The following is a 22,929-nucleotide window of genomic DNA, read 5'->3' on the forward strand; positions in this document are numbered from 1 at the left end:
GTTCAATTCCCAACAACCACATGGTGGCTCACAACCATCTGTAATGAGTTCTGGTGCCCTCTTCTGGCCTGCAGGCATACACACAGACAGAATATTGTTTACATAATAAATAAATATTAAAAAAATAAATGTCAAAAAAATTAAGGAGTGAACTATCTACTTCAAATTATATACTCAAGTTTTGATGATTCAATAAATTAGTTTCATTAATATCTACTTTTTTTCTTTTTTAAGACCTCATTATGTAGCCCTAGCTGGCCTGTAACTCAGAGATCCACTTCTCTCTGCCTCCTAAATTAAAGCATATGCCATTGCATCTGAGTGAAGTAAGCCTCTGAGGAAAAAGGACCTCAAGAAGACATAAAATAGCTAATTTAAATTATTGCTTTAAATAGGATGGTCTTAATGAGATGATTATATTTAATTTTGCAAAAACTTTCAATTTTGGAAATGAAATCAGAAGTAGGCAGAAATCTGTTTTAGCCTTGTTTTATATTCCAAAGTTCACAAACTAAGATGAGGGAATGCTAACAGTTGAGGCTATTATACAAGCTTATCCAATATGCTTTAGCCTATGCTAAAGAAAGTGACTTGACTATGTTTCTCACTTCTGTTGGTGGTGGTGGTTTTTTGATTTTCAAGAAAGGGTTTTTCTGTGAAACTGTCCTAGATGTCCTGGAACTGGCTCTGTAGACCAGGCTGGCCTCAAACTCTCAAGAAATCCGCCTGCCTCTGCCTTCAGACTGCTGGGATTTAAAGGCGCGTGCCACCACCACCACCCTGTTTTTTATTTCTAATTCTGTTTCTGGGAGAGTTAAAAAGCACAGGCAGTGACAATTTTGCAATCTACCTTAAGCGGGCATTCATAAACAACCAGGCAAACTTTCTGATAGGGTTGTCAACCAAATCAGTCCCCTGGGGGGCTGGCTCAGCAGCTAAGAGTGTGAGTTCCAGGACATAGTTGTGCACGCCTTTAATCCCAGCTCTCCGTAGAGGCAGGCAAATCTGAGTTCAGTCCTGTAACTACCTATAACTGCAGTTCCAAGAATCCCACACCTCTAATGGTCCCTACATTTGTGTGCACATACGCAATTCAGACACATAAGCAGACATATACTCAAAAATAAATATTTAATTAAAGCAGTGATACTGGCCGGGTGCACACCTTCAATCTCAGTACTGTAGAGACACAGACAGGCAGATTTTTGTGAGTTGAGGTTAGCAGAGTGAGCTCTAGGTCAGACAAAGCAACACAGAGACACTTTGTCTCAAAAAAAAGGTAATCATTTGTTTCAAATTGCTTTTTATTTTTTCTTTTCTTTTTTTTTCTTTTTCTTTTTTTGGATTTTCGAGACAAGAGTTTCTCCATAGCTTTTGGTTCCTGTCCTGGAACTAGCTCTTGTAGACCAGGCTGGCCTCAAACTCACAGAGATCCGCCTGCCTCTGCCTCCTGAGTGCTGGGATTAAATGCGTGCACCACCACTGCCTGTCTCAAATTGCTTTTTAAACCTTAAACTTTTACAGTTCCTTTGTGATGCAGAAGACTAAAAATAGTAGTCTCTTGAACAACAACAAAGATGGAAGTTGAAACTAGGAAGACCAAATTCAAATCTGTTTAAGTAGCCTTGTTACTCTGGGCAAGTTATATACTCTGACTCTGTTTCTTCATATGGAAAATTAGAATATACTCATAATGCTGTAAGAGGTGGAGTTAGTAATGTATGAACCATTTAGAATAGAATAATACCTGACAGAATTGTCATGTAGTGTTCTGTTTTGTCTGTTTAAAGACGAGGTCTTGCTGTGTCGCCCAGGTTCCGCAGGAACTCACAATCACCATGTCCAGCCATATCCTGGTACTGCAGACACAAGGCACCATGTCCATCTGAACTCACTTCTTTCTTTATTTCTCCTCTTCTATCTTTTTATGTATTTTGTTTGTTTACTATTTTACTACAGATTTTTATAGGTCAGTTGCAAAAAAAAAAAAATCCCCAAATGAAGATTACTTGTACTTACAAAGAATAAAATCTTTCTATTAAGCTGTGATAGAGACTCAAACAATAATCTTAAAACTCTAAAATGATTTCAAAACAGTAGGAAATCATACATCTAGTTTTAAAAATCATAAGCCATTTTCACTGGTGAATGACACATTTTTAGGTCTAAAAGTTCATTTTCTGGGAGCTTAGTTTCTATTTTTAGTTTGGTTTGATTTTTCTGAGACAGAATCTCACTCAAACTCACCAAAATTTCTACTTCCTCCCAAGTGCCAGGCTTACAAATATGCACAATGTTCCTCTTAAAGTAGTTTAATGCTAATTATGTTAAGTCTTTATTTAACTCAGAAATTTATAAACAAGATGAGATTTGGAATTTAATATAATTGCTGGTCCTATACAAGAGCATCTGATTCATGTAAGCAGTCCAAATACGTATTATTATAATGGACACAGTAGACATCCAATTTATATTTACTGAAAGAACTGTACTACAAAGATTACTGCTCACTATTTTACAGGAGGAAAAAAAAAATCTAGCTGGTACAAATATTAACCAAAGTAATAAGTTAAAGTGCATCTACCACAATCTGTAGGATCTATGAGATATTAAATACTGTCTACACTGGACTGGTCTGTTAACTTATTTAAAATAAACCACTATTAGGGTACACATGGTGGCATATGACTGTAATCCCAACATTTGGGAGAGGGAGGCAGGAGGTTAAGAGGTCAAGGTCATCCTAATCTATATAGGGAGTTGGAGGCCAGACTGGGCTTCGTGAACTCCATCTCAAAAGAAAAAGAAAGTCAGATTTAAACTATAGATTTCTTATAATTTAAAATAATTCTGCATGCTCAAAAGGGGGAAATATTAAAGATAAATATTAAGAGTTCTTTGCTTTAAATTTCTGGTTTTATTATGATTTTGGGGGAAGAATGAATTTTTCAAGACAGGGTTTTTCTGTGCAGCCCTGGCAGTCCTGGAACTAGCTCTGTAGACCAGGTTGGCTTCAAACTCACAGAGATCTGCCAGCCTCTGCCTCCTGAGTGCTGGGATTAAAGGCATGTACTTTCACCACCTGGCTTAAATGTCTAACTTTTAAATATACTATAAATAAAATACTCCAGGGAGAGGACAAAAAAAATACCCCAAAACTTCCACATTTACTAACTAGATACCTTATGACTTGGGTCAATTCAATGGCTCCAAGATGGAATGTTCCATCATGTGCTATGTTTTCTAATGTAAAACATAAAATCCAGCTCTTTTTCTTAGTACTTTACTATAAATTCAACACTTTGCTATAAACTATTTACGAGCATTTATGGAACAATAACCCAGTCCTAACTGTACATTTCTATTTGAACTAGCCTTATTCCATTTATTTTTCTTTAAATAATCTATTTACTCTTACTTTATGTACATTAGTGTTCTGCCCACAAGCATGTCTGTGTGAAGGTATCAAATCTTGGAATTACAGACAGTTGTTAGCTGTCACATGGGCACTGGGAATTGAACCCGAGTCCTCTGGAAGAGCAGTCAGTGCTCTTAACCGCTGAGTCATCTTCCCAGCCCTCCATTTAAATGATGCACAAACTACAATAATATATAATCACCTGCAATACACAAAAATCTTTTAGACAAATAACCACTAAAAAGTAAGCTTCACGAGAGCCTTTTTATTTGTGGTAAGAAGATGACGTCATGAAGTAGTGCAGGCAATTACAAATCCAAAAACAGTGGTAAGGACAGGTTGGAGATATATTTTGCTTCTAAAATATTTAAAATTGCATCATCATTTAAGTATCATAGAACAGGGCTGGAGAGATGGCTCAGAGGTTAAGAGCACTGACTGCTCTTCCAGAGGTCCTGAGTTCAATTCCCAACAACCACATGGTGGCTCACAGCCATCTATAATGAGATCTGGTGCCGTCTTCTGGCCTGCAGACATACATGGAAGAAATGTTGTATATATAATAAATAAATAAATCTAAAAACAAAACAAAACAAAATGCTAAAAATAAATAAATAAATCATAGAACACAAGGGAAAAAATTAAAACATTTGTGACAAAACACAGTAACAAGTAAGTTAACAAAAATAACCACCAGAATGATCAAGCCAAAGCAAGAAAGCGTGGTAGGTATAAAACATGCAGGAATGCTTTCTAAATTGAGCTCTCAGACTTAAACTACAACAAACGTAAGGTAGAAATTCCTATAGAAAATCAACCGTGTTTGATCCCACTGCACGTACTGGCTTTGCAGGAGCCTAGGCAGTTTGGATGCTCACCTTACTAGACCTGGATGGAGGTGGGTGGTCCTTGGACTTCCCACAGGACAGGGAACCCTGATTGCTCTTTGGGCTGACGAGGGAGGGGGACTTGACTGGGGGAGGGGGAGGGAAATGGGAGACAGTGGCAGGGAAGAGGCAGAAATCTTTAAGAAAGGAAGAAAGGGAGAAAGGGAGAAAGGGAGAAAGGGAGAAAGGGAGAAAGGGAGAAAGAGAGAAAGAGAGAAAGAGAGAAAGAGAGAAAGAGAGAAAGAGAGAAAGAGAGAAAGAAAGAAAGAAAGAAAGAAAGAAAGAAAGAAAGAAAGAAAGAAAGAAAGAAAGAAAATGAAAATCGCCGGGCGGTGGTGGCGCACGCCTTTAATCCCAGCACTTGGGAGGCAGAGGCAGGCGGATCTCTGTGAGTTCGAGACCAGCCTGGTCTACAAGAGCTAGTTCCAGGACAGGCTCCAAAACCACAGAGAAACCCTGTCTTGAAAAACCAAAAAAAGAAAAAGAAAATGAAAATCAACAGTGAAGCTACGTGGTAGTGGCACACGTCCTTAATTCCAGCACTCGGGAGGCAGAGGCAAGCAGATCTCAGTGAGTTCGAGGCCAGCCTGGTCTATAGAGCGAGTTCCAGGACAGCCAGTCTCTCGTGACTAGGGAGCTGGCATCTGTGGTGATTTGAATGAGCTCATGTTTAGATACTTGGTCCTCAATGAAACAGTTTGGGAAGGATTGGGAGATGTCTTTGCTGGAGTAGGGATGGTCTTCTTGAAGAAGGCATTGAGGTTTCTAAAAGCAAGGACCAGGCTCAGTCTCAAGTTCTTGCACATTCTCTCCTGTCTGCTTCCTGCCATGTTCATGGATTAACCCTTTAAAACTGTAAGCAAGCCCCCAATTTAATGCTTTCTTCTCTAAGAGTGGCCTTGGTCACGATGTCTCCTCGCAGCAATAGAACAGTAACTAAGACAGCAGCCAAGTAAGAAAGGCACCTTCTTCCGTACCTAGAAAGTCTGGTCTATCAGTGTTCTGTCCCAAGTCCAGGGGCGTGAGCACGGCTGCTCCAGTGGCAGTAGAGAAGCTTCATTTTATTTAGGGGTGTCTGTGCAGAATTCAGACCACAACACGACAGTATCACTTTTAAAAAGCTAACTTCTACTTCTGTATTGTTAGTTTCTCTAGTCCCTTTTAATGGCAAATCAATATTACAGGTTTTGTTTTTTTATTTTGGAGACACAATCTGGCCTGGAACAACCAACAGCTACCTGCCTCTGCCTCCCAAGTGCAAAGATTAAAAAGAAATGCGCCACCATTGCCTAGGCCATGGCATAGATCTTTGATCCTAAGAGTTCCAATCCTATATCCTAAGTCCATCAATATGGCCCACCAAATACTATATTGTGCTCACTAGTCCACAGCTTGCAAAGAACTAAAACTCATCACTCTGAATGCAAGTGCAGGACTTCTTTTAAAAAACTCAATCTTGGCCAAGGCGGTGGTGGTGCACGCCTTTAATCCCAGCACTCAGGAGACAGAGGCAGGTGGATCTTTGTGAGTTCGAGGCCAGCCTGGTCTACAAGAGCTAGTTCCAGGACAGGTTCCAAAGCTACAAAGAAACCCTGTTTCAAAAACCAAACAAACAAAAAGAAAACCCAATCTTGGTGGGCTGGAGAGATGGTTCAGTGGTTAAAGGAACAAGCTGCTCTTCCAGAGGACCCAGGCTTGAGTCCTAGCACCCACATGACAGCTCACAACCATCTTTAACTCCAGTTCAAGGGAATCTGAAGCCCTCTTTTGGTCTCCTCTGGCACCAGGCAGTTATACACAGTTAAATAAAAAAGGAAAAATAAATAAAAGACTTTGGAAAAATCATCATTAATTCTTAAAGCTGAGTTATCATGAAGGAGTACGTTTGAACTCTGAATTCCCTTTGGCTATAGATCATAAAAATCTCACTGGGTTTGGCCTGAAAATAGGCTTAAGAAACAGTCAAGCATGATGGCACAGGCCTGTAATCCAGAATTTAGAAGGTGGAGGTGTAAGGATCAAGAAGGAGTTCAGGGCCATCCTCAGCTACACAGCAAGCCTGGCCAGCCTGGGTCAAAACACACCACAAAAAAGGGGAGAAAGGGGGGGGGAGGTAAAGAAGAGGAGAAAAGAAATATAAAGTTCAGAAGTAAAAAGAGTTGAAAGTTGTGTGCCAATTATATTTTAGAAAGAAATATTCTTCAAATCTAGGGGCAAAGAAGTCACTGGAGCCAGCCACGGTCACTGGGGTTGTTTTCAAAGATGGGAAATGAGGCAATCAGGCTGATCTTCCAGGGTAGATACAAGATGGACAGATAAATTTCATAGGGGCTTCCCTCACCAGTTAAATCCTGAAAGCCAACGACAAGGGTCTTTCTCTGTGGCATCCAAGACTAACATGGACAAGCTCCAAAGTTCTTTGCTAAAAATAGGTGGAGAGCAGCCCAATTTGGACTAAGCCAGGCTATGCTACACTCTCACATGTGTATATGAGGAGAACTCAGCCAAGAGAAACCAATGAGAAACGTTGGATTTGTTCTGCTCGTGTTAAATTATTAATACTGAATTTTAGACACACAAAAGAAAATGACGGCTGCAATAAAATGCTACAAACACCCAAAACCTGAGAGGGCAGCGAATTATCCAAACCTGTACCTCTAGATATAACTGTACATCACAAAATTTGAGAACCAGGATACTAACCATTACTAAGTCTAATCTCTTCACATTATAGATCACTAAAAATCTCCAGAGAATGTAAGGTGTTTTTGTCTTTAATCTCAAAACAAGAAAATCATGGTTCCTAAACTATGCTGGCAACACTAAAAAGTTAAAATAACATTCTAATGTCTGGCTTATAAGGAAAATTACTTTGAGTTACAGTAGCGAATTCTAGCAGAAAACTGTACGGCCACACTAAGACGTTCTAAAAGTGAAGTTTATAAAGCCAGGGCTGGTAATCGCCCAGCAAACGCGGTCCTCCGTCCTGACACTTGTCCTCTAACTTAAAATCCGTGCCGAGCGCAGAGCATCCGCATTCTGGCCTCAGCTGTGCACATCCATTCTCGCGGGGCAGAGGACACAAAACAGACAGGACGTACTCGAGACCTGTCAATTAACAAGACCACACAAGCCCGATGGCGAGCCCGCCACCTGTTCGCTGCTCTTCCGAGAGCCCGGAAAACTAAGACAGAGCGAGGAACCGGGAACGCCTTTGTTGTTCGTAAGCTAGGGAAGCGAGCAGGGTTCGGTCCAACCCCGTGCCTCGGGGCAAAACTTGCCCCGGGCAGGAGAAGTCGGCCCTGACCGTGGCTCGGAGGGAGCCCCCGTACTGCACCGCCAGGCAGGCGAAACTCTCTTGTCATCTACCAGTCCCTGGAGGAGGCAAGGGTCACAGGTGAGGAGAGCTGGGGGACGGAGCTGAACCCCAACGCTCCCGGCTCTCAACACACCGGTGCGGAGGCAGAGGCCGGGCTGAGGCGCTGAGCTGAGAAGGAAGAGGCGAGGCCAGCGTGACGGGAAAGGCTCGAGGGGAGACCGGCAGGGACAAGGGGCCGGCGGAGGGACCCCCCACCCAGCAAGACCGGAGAAGAACTCTTCAGCCGTCGCCCTGCGGGCTGCACCCGAGCCGCCGCGCTCACACTTTGGCGGCGGCGGCGACGGAGGCGGCGAAGACTCACCCGAAGGCTGCAGACGCCCCACGGCACAACATGGGACCGCTACGGACCCACTCTGAAACCAACAGAGTGGCGGAAACCGCGGCGTTAGCGTGACCCGGATGAGCATCCCTAGGAACCGGATGTAGCCGTACGGGGCCGCCTCATAATCCACACCTCGTTCCGCCCGAACCCTGAGTACGCGTCAGGCTTCTCGGGGCGGGGAAAGACCCAGGCCCCGCCCACGTCGCCGATTTAGGTCGATGATTGAGTCTCGGGATCTTAAGCTCGGATGTCTTTTTCTGAGCACTTTGCAGGATCCTGGTGCTGCTCTGCAGCCGCCCGCTTTTCTGTGCCCAACCCCCCCACCAAAATAAAGTCTCATTACGTAGCTCAGGTTGGTCTCGAACTCATGATCCTCTTCCTTAAGCCAAGGACTGGTGTTAAAGGCTTGTGCCTCCACGTTAACAGCTCTCATTTTTTAAAAAGTTCTTTAAAAAGCGTGTGATTCCTACGGTAAAGGTGCAGTAAGGCTGGAATACCGACTGCGATTCGTAGATTTAGAAAAGCTGGGAGAGGAAAAGGAATGGGAAGTTTTGAAGACACTCGGAAGACTAACTCAAAGTGAACGTTTTTATCCGAAATTTTAGTTTGTGCCTAAGTAGCATGCTACACTTGCAGTCACCTCATTGTGTGCACATTGTTTCCAGGAAGTTTTTGTTTGCTTGTTTGGTTGGGCTTTTTTGTTTGTTAGTTTTGTTTTTTCTAGACAGGGTTTCTCTGTGTAGCCCTGGCTGTCCTGGAACTCATTCTGTAGACCAGGTTAGCCTCCTTAAACTCAAAATTCTGCTTGCCCCTGCCTACCAATTGTTGGGATTAAAGGCATATGGCATATACCACCACCACGCTCAGAGGAACATTTTTTCTAATGCTTCATTAATTTTAAAATACAACTCAAGTGTGGGCAAGGAATGGATGTGGAAACAGCTTTTCTAGAGTCTTCAGTGTATTCAGTCTCAGAGACCCTCAAGAAAAAAAAAAAACCCAAATTACAAATACAGTATTAGATTAATCACAAAGTTTGTTTTAAAAGCTATCTTTTAGATAAAAATAAAAAGAAAAAAAACTGCTTCTATTTCAATAATTTTCTAAGCAACTACTTTGGTAAAATTCTTAACCCTTCTTTCTCAAACACCACATCTAATTAGCTCAGTCAGTAGACGCTGTCTTCAAAGTCTTGGCAGAACTTGACCCTTCACCGCCGTGCGGGTATAAGTCACAGTCCATCTGTGACTCTGAGTGTCCTCTTTATACACTTGCTATCCTTCGCTCCTCACCCAGAACAGGAGACTCTTTTTAAAGCCTTAATCAGATCAAGAGCTTCTTCTAATGGCTTTCTATCGCAGGGCGGAAACTATAATCTTTACATTGCCTCTGGGACCCACAAGACTTAATTCTGTCAAGGAGAATGCTTGCCTCTTCTTGAACTTCCTTTTGTCACCCCTTCACTTAAGATGCCCTGGCCTTAAGTGGTGGTGGTGCACACCTTTCATCCCAGTTCCAGAAGGCAGGGGCAGGTGGCTCTCCAACCAGCCTGGTCTACAGAATGAGTTCCAGGACAGCAGGACTCCACAGTGAAGCCATCTTGGAAAAAAGAGACTCTGGTCTCCTCCGCTGCTCTTCAAGCCTACAGGTAGGCTGGGGCACTATCTGCTATCTACTACCTCTGCCTGGAATGCTTTTCCCTCATACACCAGCATAGTCCACTCTGCCAGCTCCTTTACATCTTCATTCAAATGTGCCTTCTCAGGGAGACCGTCCCTGACACTGTACTTTAAATGGTGTAGCGGTTTGAATAGGTACGGCCCCCCATAGACTTCTGTGTTTGACTCCTTGGCCCACAGAGAATGGCACTATTAGGCACTATTGGGCCTTGTTGATGGAAGCGTGTCCCTGTGGGGGCGGGCTTTAAGGTCTCATATATGCTCAAGCCATGTCCAGCGTGGCACACAGTCTCCTGTTCCCTGTGGATCAAGATTAGAACTCTCAGCTCCTTCTCCAGCCCCGTGCCTACCTGCACACTGCCATGCTTCTTGCCATGATGACAATGGACTAAACCTTTGAAACTGTATACCAGCCCCAATGAAATGTTTTCTTTTATAAGATTTGCTTGGGCCGGTTGTGGTGGCACACGCCCGCAGGATTTGCTGAAGGAGGCAGAGGCAGGAGGATCACGAGTTCGAGGACAGCCTGGGCTACACATTGGGGCTGGAGAAATGGCTCAGTGGTTAAGAGCATTGCCTGCTCTTCCAAAGGTCCTGAGTTCAATTCCCAGCAACCACATGGTGGCTCACAACCATCTGTAATGAGATCTGGTGCCCTCTTCTGGCCTGCAGGTATACAAGCAGACAGAATATTGTATACATAAATAAATAAATATTTTTTAAAAAAAAAGATTTGCTTGGTGCCAGGCAGTGGTGGCGCACGCCTTTAATCCCATCACTCAGGAGGCAGAGGCAGGTAGGTCTCTGTGTGTCTGAGATCGTGCTCTACAGAGCAAGTGCCAGGACAGACTCCAAAGCTACCGAGAAAGAGCTGCCATGGTCATGGTGTCTCTTCACAGCAATAGAAACCCCAAACAAACAGGAACACTATTATCTTCCTGGGACTTTCTTACCCCCCAGTGATTTTTCTTGTGGCATTTGTCCAAGTGGCTTGTGGATTTGGCTTACCAGCTCCCTGCCCACGAGAACACAAGCTCCGTGAGGGCTTGGATTTTGGTTTGAAGCGGGGGAGGTATGTTTTTTGGAGGGTTTTGTTGTTTTTGTTTTTCTGCAATAAGGTCTCCTATGGCCCAGGCTAACCTCCACCTAGATTTGTGATTGAGGGTGGAACTGAACTTGTGATTCTCCTCCTCCCTTTCTAGAATCTCTGGTGTGTACCACGATGTCCAACTTGGATGTTTATTTTTTGTGGGTGTTTTAGCTCTAGAACACAATGTGTCACAGAGTAAACACCCAATAAATGCGTGTTCAATGAAAGGATAAATGAATTGCTAGTTGTATTTTGTTTTCACGAACATGAAACCATACAGGTTGAACCACCAGCTCCACCAGAGGGAGCCCACAAACAGTGAGATGTCCCCAGGCAGTAGTCCCAAAATGTATATTGTACATGCACATCAGTCCTGTACCTTATTAGCAATTAAAAAACAATGCTCTAGGACCAACAAGATGGCTCAGCAGGTAAAGATGCTTGCCCCGAAGATTGATGACCTGAGTTCAATCCCTAAGACCCACATGGTGGAAGGAAAGAGCCAATTTCTGCAAGTTGTTCTCTGACCCTCACATCCACGCTGTGACACCCATACACATATACACAGATAAACAAATAAATGTAAAAAATTAAAACAAACTTGCCAGTGTCTTTTCAGTATACACACACACACACACACACACACACACACACACAAATGTATACACACACACTGAGTTTCACTATGTCGCCCTGGCTATTCTAGAACTCTATGTAGACTGGGCTGGCCTCAAACTCACAGAGATCTGCCTGCCTCTGTAATGCTAGGATTAAAGACATTCTGCCGCTGCACCAAGTCTTTGACGTCTTTTGAGAATAAAATCCTTTCTTCTTGTTGCAATCTATAAGGTCCTGGTTGGCCAGCCCTTCCCAGCTCTCAGATTACAGACTGCATGCCTAGCCTCCACTCGTGTACTGACCTCTAGCCAGAGTGGTCTGTTCCTATTTGCCTGTTTATTTTGAGGTCACGGTGACACAGCCTGTAATTCGAGTACTGGGGAGACAGAGACAAGAGGACTGTTCCAAGTTGGAGGCCAGCCCAGTCTCAATACCGAGACCTTGTCTCAAAAACAACAAAAAAAGAACAGAACAAAACCTAACTTTAGGCCTTGACTTTGGATCTTACAAGTGCACCCAGAAATCACAATTGGGTTCATTCTAGAGATGAGGTCATTGTGCTAAGGAAAAGTTAAGCAACTTGCTTGAGGTCACATGACTAGCAAGAAACAAACAAAGCTCAGCATAGTGATGCATACCTGTACTCCCAACATGCAGGAGGCTGGGGCAGCAGGGTGGTGAGTTCAAAGACAACCTGTGCTACATAGCCAGGCCCAAGTTCAGAAAACCAAAGAACAGCAGTTACCTGTGGAGCTGCTCAGCCTGTCCAAAGTGTAACTTTCCCCTGTTCCTTCTTTCAGGTACTTGCCAAAGTCTGGACCTGTTTTCCTCAGTGTTCGGAGCTCTCTCACTTTCCCTCTGAGCCACCCTCCTGGGTCCAGCTTCTGCCATTGGTGATCTCTGCGCCTAACTCAAAAGGTCTCTCCCCCCCCCCCCTTCCTGGCAGCTGCCAATACTTAGAGCTAACCTGTTCTGTTGTTTTTCTCTTAAGCTCTAGAAAGTTATTCTGGAAAATAATAATAGTAATAATAATAACAAAGGAACAGAACATCTAAGAACGAGGTAAACCAGGTCAGGATGACTTCAGAGCCCAGGATCTTCTCTCTTACTTCAGGAAGAGCAACAGGTAGCCAAGGATGAAGGAGGTCTGTATTTACTTACAGGCTTCTCCATGATATCATATGCCTCTCTCCTCTTCACCTCCCTCTCCTCCTCCCCAACCACCCACCATTTTGTTGTTGTTTTGATTTTGGTTGGTTGTGGGGTTTTTTTTGTTTTGTTTTGTTTTGTTTTTGGAGACAGGGTTTTTGCTTTTTCTCTCACTCTGTTCTAGAACTTCCTCCACCTTTGCTTCCCAGCATGGGGATTCAAGGCATACGTTGTATATTGTTTTCCTTTGCCTTAGTACAGTGTTACTGAGAACAAACCTAAATAAATATACCAAAAATGCTGTTACTATTTCTTCAAGCTGAGTTGCAAATAATCACGTATCTATATAATTTTCTAATCTTTCTCTGTGGATTTGGACTCTTCTACTCAAAACTTAACAGAAAAGAAAGACTATTGCTAAATGTTATATACAGATATAACCGAACAAAAGAGAAGGTGCAAATCAAAACACAAAACTAATTATCCTAAAGTAAGAGTGACTATAAGACCTTGAACTGAGTTACTTCCAGTTTAGTTTTGTTTTTGTTTGCAGAGCCTCCCTATTTAGCCTTGACTATCCTGGAACTAAAAATGTAGACTAGGCCAGTCTTAAACTCAGAAATCTAAGGATTTTTATTTATTTATTTTTATTTTTATTTTTTTTGAGACAGAGTTTCTCTGTAGCTTTGGAGCCTATCCTGGAACTAGCTCTTGTAGACCAGGCTGGCCTTGAAATCTTTAATCCCTGCAGGTAGAAGGCAGAGGCAAGCCTTCTTTGTGAGTTTGAGGCCAGTCTGGTCTACAGAGTGAGTTCCAGGAAAGCCAGGGCTACACAGAGAAACCCTATCTCGAAATAACAAACAAACAAACAAACAAGAAGCAGAGGGTGGGGAGGGAGAAGGAGGAGCAGGAAGAAGAGAAGGAGGAGGAAGAGAAGGAGGAGAGCCAGGCAAGGTACAGCATGTGGGAGCTTCGGCCCAGGTCATTGAGAATCCTCCTTGTGCTGTCTGCATTGCTCCACACTTTGACCATTTGGGATGCCTGATCACACACATCCTCATCCTCCTGCCGTGTCCAACCCGCTTCTGCTAGGATGCCTTTCTATTTTGATTAAAACACTTGAGAGTGTCTTCTTGCACAGATGTCTAGCAACAGCTGCCTTGGCACCGTAGTATGCCACATAACTGTAGACTGTCCTCATGAACAACGCTACACCCACAGAGCAGTTCCTTGATGTACAGGTGCTAAATTAACTTTCTGGCTGAAAATCTGGCTTCCAGATTTCTGTCATTGTCTTAATGGTATGAAATCCTAATCTGTCTTCTTTTGGCCACCTGTAGCTACTCTTTCTTCTCTTTGGTGCCCCCTGCTGTGGAGAGGACTAACTAAACTGAACTAAGCCCACCCAAATTGAGGCCATTTGGAGGTTCCTGCTAACTACACAAACACACACACACACACACACACACACACACACATATTAGCTTTATATGTATAAGTAGTTTTGGTTTTTTTTTTGTTTTTTTTGTTTTAGTTTTTTGAGACAGGGTTTCTCCATGTGACAGCTCAGGCTGTTGCATGAGTGTTCTGTCAGCCTGTATGTCTGTACATCATATGCATGCCTGGTGCCCACAGAAGCCAGAAGAAGGTATCACATCCCTTGGAACTGGAGTTACATGCTGTTGTAACCGCCCATGTAGGCGCTAGGAGGAATTCAACCCAAATACTCCAGAAGAGCAGCCAGTGCCGTGAACTGCTGAGCCATTTCTCCAGTGTCCCCCATCCTCACCCCTTTCTTCCTTTGAGACAAATTCTTTATAACCCAGGCTGGCCTTTAACTCAATATGTAGCTCAGGCCAGCCTTACACTTCTTTTCTCCTGCCTCTACCTCCCGAGAGCCGAAGTTACAGATATGGATGGCCACACCCTAAAAACAACTTTTCTGGATTAGAACATTTCTTTTAACAATACCAAGGAAGTTGGACACGGCACCACATACCTATGATCCCAACATGTGGGAGACAGAGGCAGGAGGATTAGGAATCCAAGAACACATTTTTTAAAAATCTTAAGACAACTCTGTCTCTTAGAGGAGCCAATACCTGTGCTTTGGGGTATATCTTACTTCCGAGTGGCTCTTATAACACTTATCCATAACCTGTATAAAAGTAAAGTCCCCATTCATTGTTGTTGTTCTCTTTTAAACATGTAGAGAAGCCAGACAGTGGTGGCACACTCTAATCCCAGCACTCAGGAGGCAGAGGCAGGTGGATCTCTGAGTTGGAAGCCAGCTTGGTCTACAGAGTGAGTTACAGGACAGCCAGGGCTACATTAAAAAAAAAAAAAGTCTCGCTGGGTGGTGGTGGCGCACGCCTTTAATCCCAGCACTCGGGAGGCAGAGGCAGGTGGATCTCTGGGAGTTCGAGGCCAGCCTGGTCTACAAGAGCTAGTTCCAGGACAGGCTCCAAAGCTACAGAGAAACCCTGTCTCGAAAAACCAAAAAAAAAAAAAAAAAAAGTCTCAAAAAACAAAAAGTCAAATGAGGGGCTGGAGAGATGGCTCAGTGGTTAAGAGCATTGCCTGCTCTTCCAAAGGTCCTGAGTTCAATTCCCAGCAACCACATGGTGGCTCACAACCATCTGTAATGAGATCTGATGCCCTCTTCTGGCCTGCAGGCATACACGCAGACAGAATATTGTATATATATATATATATAATAAATAATAAATATTTAATCTTTTTTTTTTTTTTTTGGTTTTTCGAGACAGGGTTTCTCTGTGGCTTTGGAGCCTGTCCTGGAACTAGCTCTTGTAGACCAGGCTGGGCTCGAACTCACAGAGATCCGCCTGCCTCTGCCTCCCGAGTGCTGGGATTAAAGGCGTGCGCCACCACCGCCCGGCAATAATAAATATTTAAAAGAATCAAACAAGTGAACATAACATGTAGAGGGCCAGAGATGTAGCTCACTGGGGAGAGTGGGTACCTAAGATGCTCAAAGCCCGGGATTCAGTCCCTAGTGATAGATAGACCAAGCATGGTGAGGCACACCTGTAAACCTGGGGAGGTAGAAGAAGGAGGAACAGTTCATTCTCAATGCATAGTAGTTCAAAATCAGCCTAAGCTATGTGAGACCCTATCTTTTGTGGGGGTCGCAGGGCAGACCTGGAGAGATGTGTGGACTTCTCAGCACCATGTGGAATGGCTCACTACCACCTGTACCGCCCACATCAGGGTGACTTGACACTTGCATTCTTAAGCATATACACACACATGCACATAATTTTAAAACATAGACATTTTATAAAGAAAAAAAAGCTGTCTCTCTGTAGCCCTGGCTGTCCTGAAATTCACTCTGTAGACCAGGCTGGCCTCCAACTCAGAGATCCGCCTGCCTCTGCCTCCAGAGCGCTGGAATTAAAGGTGTGCGCCACCACCGCCTACTGCCCAGCTTAGTAAGGGTTTTCATGGCTGGGATGAAACACCATGGCTACAGCAAGCTGAGGAGGAAAGCCTTATAGCCTTCCACAATCACTAATTAAGAAAATGCTCTGCGCCGGGCGGTGGTGGCGCATGCCTTTAATCCCAGCACTTGGGAGGCAGAGGCAGGCGGATCTCTGTGAGTTCGAGACCAGCCTGGTCTATAAGAGTTAGTTCCAGGACAGGCTCCAAAACCACAGAGAAACCCTGTCTCAAAAAACCAAAAAAAAAAAAAAAAAAAAGAAAAAAAAGAAAATGCTCTGCATGTTTACCTACAGCCTGATCCTATGGAAGCATTGGCTCAGTTGAGGTTCCCTCCTCTCAGATGATGCTAGCCTGTATCAAGTTGACATAAAATTAGCCAGCACACACATATACACACAATTAAAATTAATTTTTAAAAATTATTTTTATTAATAACCAGGCAGTGGTGATGCACACTTTTAATTCCAGCACTTAGGAAGCAGAGGCAGACGAATCTCTGAGTTTGAGGCCAACCTGGTCTACAGAGCAAGTTCCAGGACAGCCAGGACTACACAGAGAAACCCTGTCTTGAAAAAGTAAATAAATATAAAATTATTTTTTAATTTTATATGTCTGTGTTTGAACTCTATGTATATGCAACATATGTGTGTAGTGTCAGCAGAGTAAAGTCAAAGGCGATTAATCTTTTGGACCTGGGGTAACAGACAATTGTGGGTCCTCTGCAAGAGCAGTGTGCACCTTTCACTGAACATACCTCTAGACACCCGGCCGCTCCACCGCACTTTAACTAGAACGTGAGTGTAAAGTGAGCCATCCAAGGATGGAGGGCTAAGGTGCAGTTAGAACCAGGCTCTCCTTACATCTGAGCCTGACTTAATCTTCATGGGCAGTAAGGCATGGACACAGCACTCCCCACTCCATGGCTTGGACACAGTGCTTCCCACTTCAAGGCATGGATGCAACGCTCCCCACTTCTGAACCTTAGTTTCCTCGGCTACACAATGGAGCATCTCCCTCTTAACTTTCGGGGAATGTGATGAGGATCCAGAGAGTCATGGAAAATTCAGATACCTGCACAGAGTACATACGGATGACGTCAGTATCCTTCCCACCAGTCGCATCATTGTCTCAAAAACCCCCGGACAGCACCCTAAGAGAGCCATCCAGCAGAGGAGGAAGCGGCAGGGCTCTCGCTCTTTCCTGTGGCTCCCTCGACTTTCCCACAATCACGACCTCCCGTGTTTCTCTGAACTTCAGCCACTCTGCAGTTAGGGGTAGAAAATGGGAAGACACGCGGTAGAAAGGCTTGTCCCCAGGGACTCAGCTCAACCCAAAGTGGCCATGCTCGGATGCTATTTGGTCATGAGCCAGAGTCGCTCTTTAGAAAAACACATCCGTTCTGGGCTACCTCAGGGAAACTCAGGAAAGCTTCAAAGTGACAGTAAGATGACTCACGAGCTAGACTTCTGAGGAAAATTACAGGAGTCACACTAGGTAGGTTCAGCAAGGAAAGGCCAGAGGGAACTATGGGACTGCCAAGAATCCACACTCAACTGTAGGGCTCGATGCATACCTGGGTCCCAGCACCCATGTGGCTGAGGCAGGAGAATTGCTGCTAGTCCAAGGTGATGTTGGCATATATAGTAAAACCCTGTTTCAGGAAAAAAAATAACAACAAACTCTTGGACTGGAGAGACAACTCAGCAGTTAAGAGCACTGGCTGCTCTTCCAGAGGTCCTGAGTTCAATTCCCAGCAACCGCACGGTTGCTCATAACCATCTATAATGAGATCTGGTGCCCTTTCTTGCCTGCAGGCATACATACTGCAGGCCAAACACTGTATACATAATAAATAAATAAATCTTTTTTTTTTTTTTTTTTTTTTTTTTTTTTTTTGGTTTTTCGAGACAGGGTTTCTCTGTGGCTTTGGAGCCTGTCCTGGAACTAGCTCTTGTAGACCAGGCTGGTCTCGAACTCACAGAGATCCGCCTACCTCTGCCTCCCAAGTGCTGGGATTAAAGGCGTGCGCCACCACCGCCCGGCTCTAAATAAATAAATCTTAAAAAATAAAACCAAAACAAAAAAACTCATAGCATTTGCCTACTATGCACCAAGCCCTGGTTCTTTCTGTCTGCAACACAGTACATTTGCACGCGCACTCACACACACACACACAGAGGTGCTGCAGAAGACATACTAGGTCTATGCTGCTGATTGAGAGGAATGAATGGCAGGAGATCCGAAGGATCTGGGCACATCCCTTGAGGCAAGGTCTGAAATAGGAGGTCCTTCTCTGCACAGATATGTGAGCACCTCCTGTTGTGCTCATGGAGGTTAGGAAGGAGTCAGATCCCCTGGAACTGGACTTACAGAACAAGAAAGGTAAGAGGAATCTCAACAGCTAAAACAGAGACAAGGGCAAGATCCAGGTAGGAAACTCAATCACAGAAACTACTGCCCGTTTCCCTGGGGCAGTTTTTAGTGGAGAAGAGAACCGTGCGGAGGGGTTGTTCAAATAGACTTCTGGAGCCCAGTCCCATAATTCTCAAGTCAATACAAAGGGATAGGACCAAGTGTAACGTATTTCTAGCAAGTTCCCAGATGCTGGTGTTGTTGGCCCTAGATCCATATTATGGAAAGGTCGGCCCTAGGGAAGAACCATCAAATGACTCAGTTCCTAATGCCTCCCACCTGCAGGTGTCTCTACTCATGGCTCTAACGTTCAGAGAAAGCCTAGCTGACCCAGGATTGAGTAACTCCATCACCAGAGAGATGAAACCCTGTGACTGGCAGCCTCGTGGGTATCAAATGGGGTGGGGGAGGGAAGTTCTCCAAAGGAAGGAGTGCTGGGTCCACAAAACTAGATGTCCTCAAAGCAGGAACTGAACATCTGGAGCAAGATCTTCGCCAGCAGTTTCTCTCGGGTCAAAAGTTCTAAAAGAAAGTATGGGCGGGTGGAGGATACAGATTCCTACAAACCAGCATCACAAGCGAACCTCATTCAGTTTCCGGATCAAGAGAGAGGACTCTACCTACTGTGGCTGCTGTAGTGAATGCAGAAGCCTAGAGGATGCTGGAGATTGCACTGGGTCCCCTGCTGACCAGCGAGGCCTCTAAGCAGGACAGTGTGTCCTGAATCTCGACCTAAGATAGTCAGATGGTCCAGGGTTGCGGATGGTCCAGGGTTGCGGATGGTCCAGGGTTGCGGATGGTGCAGGGCTGCGGATGGTCCAGGGCTGCGGATGGTCCAGGGCTGCCGATGGTCCAGGGCTGCCGATGGTCCAGGGCTGCCGATGGTCCAGGGCTGCCGATAGTCCAGAGTTGCTCTTTTCTTTTGGCATCATTTGACAAATACCCGACAGGAACAACCTGAGGAGGGAAACCTTACTGTGGCTGATGGTTTGGGAGGTGAGGTCCGTGGTTGCTTGTCCTCCTGGGCAGGAAGCAAACATTTCATTCTTGCCCCAGATCATGCAGGCTCCTGTAGGAGAGGAAAAACTTCCTTCTCCCTTCCTAGGAATTAAATTAATTTCAGTGAAAGAAACGGGAGAACTGGGCATGAAGGCACAGAGCTGTAACAAGACAGGGGATCAGGAGTTCAAGGCTAGCCTGACTTACATGAGATCTCAAGCAAAAAGAAAAAAAGCATTCAAGTTTATTTACACATACATGAGAGAGTCATAAGACCCAAAAACTAATATACTTGATTGATTGATCGATTGATTGATTGATCGATTTTATAAGACAGGATCTCATATATCCCAGACTAGCCTCAAACTCACTAAATGTAGCAAAGAATGACTTTGAACTTTGAATCCTTCCAGCTCTGCGTCCTGAGGGCTAGGATTACAGTGTGCACCATCATCCCCGATTTTATTTGGGGCTGGGGATCGAATCCAGGACTTTTTGCATGCTAGACAAGCACTCAGCTAACTGAGCTACATTCTCAACCCTCATTCATGCATTCTTTTTTTTTTTTTTTTTTTTTGAGACAAGGTCTCTGTAGGTAGTCCAGGCTGGCCTCCAATTCACAATCTTCCTGCCTCAGTCCCCTAAGTACTGAGATGCCATGAAAATATCTCCAGCCCACTTTATGTATGTTTTAGTACAACTCATAAGCTCCAGGGCTGTGACAAGACAAAGGGAATGCCGTAGGACCATCACATTGTGGGATAATGAGTAGGGCGTGATCATCTCAGTGGGAAGAGACTAATGGAACACAAGGTTGATCTGCTCAGATCTCTTTTGGTGTCCGCTATCCACGTCTAGAAATAAGACTGTTCTCTTCCTGGTACAAGGACGGACTCCTTAGAGAGACTTTCTTGAGATGCTTTTGGGCAGAAGGGGGAACCAGGCTTTTCCTGAGTTTGCTGTATCTCAAGTGCCTTCAGCTCCAAATAATCTGCTAAAACGACATGTTTCGGGGCTGGAGAGATAGCTCAGCAGTTCATCGCTTCTGCTGTCCTTGACAAGGACCTGGGCTCTGTTCCTAGCACCCACGTTAAGTGGTTCACAACTGCCTGTAGTGCTGGCTCCAAGGGACCCAATGCCATCTTCTGGCTTACACACACATGTGGCATACCTTCACACAAACACACACATGTACAAATAATTTTAAAAATAAAAGAAGTTTTGAAGTAGCTCGGTGTGGTGGTGCACGCCTTTATTTCTAGCACTTGGGAGGCAGAGGCAGGTGGATCTCTGAGTTCAAGATCAACCTGGTCTACAGAGTGAGTGCCAGGATAGCCAGGGATATACAGAAAACCCAAGTCAAATATGTATGAATGTGCATCTGAATGCAGATACCAGGAAAGACCAGAAGAGGGCACCACATCCCCTAGAACTGGAGTTACATAATATAAACCACATAGGTTCTGGGATCTGAACCTTTGTCCTCTGCATGAACAGTGAGTGCTCTTTGTTTTTGTTTGTTTGTTTGTTTGCTTTTGGGAGGGTTGTTTTTGTGTCTCTGTGTAGGCCTGGCTGTCCTGGAACTAGCTCTGTAGACCAGGTTGGCCTTCAGCTCACAGAGACCCTCCTGTCTCTGCCTCCTGAGTGCTGTGATTAAAAGCGTGCACCACCACTGTCTGGCTTTGGTTCTTTTTCCTTTTTTGGTTTTTCGAGACAGGGTTTCTCTGTGGTTTTGGAGCCTGTCCTGGTACTAGCTCTTGTAGACCAGGCTGGTCTCGAACTCACAGAGATCCGCCTGCCTCTGCCTCCCAAGTGCTGGGATTAAAGGCGTGCGCCACCACCGCCCGGCTGGCTTTGGTTCTTAACCTTGTAACAGATACCGTGGTGGACCTCCCAGACTCATCCTTAGACCAATCCCTGGGGTCTATGAATGCTGATCTGGGTTGACCTGTCTCAGACACTCTACCCACTGTTGGAATTTGGGGTCAAAAGCACAGAGCCTGAAAGTGGATGAAGCCTTCCTGTAAGAACACACGCATAAGAACTGCAGGTGGCTGCCATGCTGTGGTGGCGCACGCCTTTAATCCCAGCACTTGGGAGGCAGAGGCAGGCGGATCTCTGTGAGTCCGAGGCCAGCCTGGTCTACAAGACCTAGTTCCAGGACAGGCTCCAAAGTTACAGAGAAACCCTGTCTTGAACTCCCCCTCCCCCCAGAAAGAACTGCAGCAGGGCAAGGGAGCACAGTCCTCGTTTTATGTTGTCCTCTGAGAGGGCAGGAGGGAAGTGTGAGAGGAAAGGCTGTTCTGTGCCTCCCGAAGCGGGGACAGAGCCTAGGTCAGAGAGGCCATGGGAGAGAGACCCTGTCCATTTCTGACCATGAAGGGTGTCTGGAGACACACTGGAGGGGCACTTGGCTCAGTCTGGGAGGATAAATCAAGGAAGGCCTTCTGGAGGAAGAAGGGTTTTAGCTGAGGCCAAAAGCACCCCGGAGATTGCCAAGGCAGTAAAAGAGAGCTTGGTTATGTAAGCAGGGAAAGTCGGACTTTCAGCTTTGATGTCACCATTTCCACGCTGGGGACTTTTTCACCTCCCGAATCTCCTTCCCGTTATCAGCTCTGCCATGCCATAAACATCAGTTTTATTCACCGTGGGAGTTTCCAGAAACATTGTCACACTGGTTGGGATAGTGGGTGACAGCAACACTCTCTCTATGACTTCCCCTCTCGGGAGGAAGAGTTATCTTTTTTTTTTTCCATGTTCAGTATGTGGGTTTGGGTATGTGTCATACATGTGGAGGCCGGGGGCTGATGTCCTAATCTTCTCTTCCATTTTATTCACGGAGGCAGGGTCTCTCGATCAATCCCAGAGTTCCCTGATGTGGTTAGTCTTGCTAGCCAGCTTGCTCTGAGGATCCTATCTCTGCCTTCTAAGGCTAAAAGGACGGCCTCACCTACTGGGATTTGTATGGGTTTCTGGGGATCTAAACTCCACTCCTAATGATTACATGGCAAACACTGTAATGACTGAGCCTTCTCCCAACACTGAGTTATCTTATTTATAAAAATGTAGTGAATACATTGATGACAGGCATGGTTGTACATCTCTGTGACTGGGATGCATTGCACTGTATGCTTTAAATGTGTCAATTATATTTTATACAAACTGTGTATCAATAAAACTACTTTTAAAAAAGATAGTAGGGCTGGAGAGATGGCTCAGAGGTTAAAAGCACTGGCTGTTCTTCCAGAGGTCCTGAGTTCAATTCCCAGCTCACGACCAATCTATAATGCCATCTGGTGTCCTCTTCTGGCCTGCAGGCATACATGGAGGCAGAACAGTGTGTACATAATAAATAAAGAAAGAAATTATTTTTTAAAAAAGATAGTAGGTAGGCTGGGGGTGCAGAGCACTTGCTGAACATGTAGGAGACCCTGTACTGGATCCCTAGGACTGAGGAAAGGTTTATAGTGAGCGAGGTGAGGAAGGAAGTGTAGTCTAGGGTCATAGGGCTGTC

General features: G+C 44.8%; 1 protein-coding gene across 4 annotated transcripts in view; it reads right to left on the reverse strand.

Moving 5' to 3' along the window:
* Positions 1 to 8,088, reverse strand: part of Eya3 (EYA transcriptional coactivator and phosphatase 3) — a 90,800-nt gene extending 82,712 nt beyond the window's left edge. For all 4 annotated transcript variants that reach the window (XM_057783987.1, XM_057783988.1, XM_057783986.1 and 1 more), the window contains exon 1: positions 7,986 to 8,088. The gene's annotated coding sequence lies outside the window, so the exon portion shown is untranslated. The remainder of the gene's footprint in view (positions 1 to 7,985) is intronic.
* Between the last annotated feature and the right edge of the window lie 14,841 nt (positions 8,089 to 22,929).

The sequence above is a fragment of the Chionomys nivalis genome, chromosome 11 (assembly GCF_950005125.1).
Source record: "Chionomys nivalis chromosome 11, mChiNiv1.1, whole genome shotgun sequence".
Lineage (NCBI taxonomy): Eukaryota > Metazoa > Chordata > Mammalia > Rodentia > Cricetidae > Chionomys > Chionomys nivalis.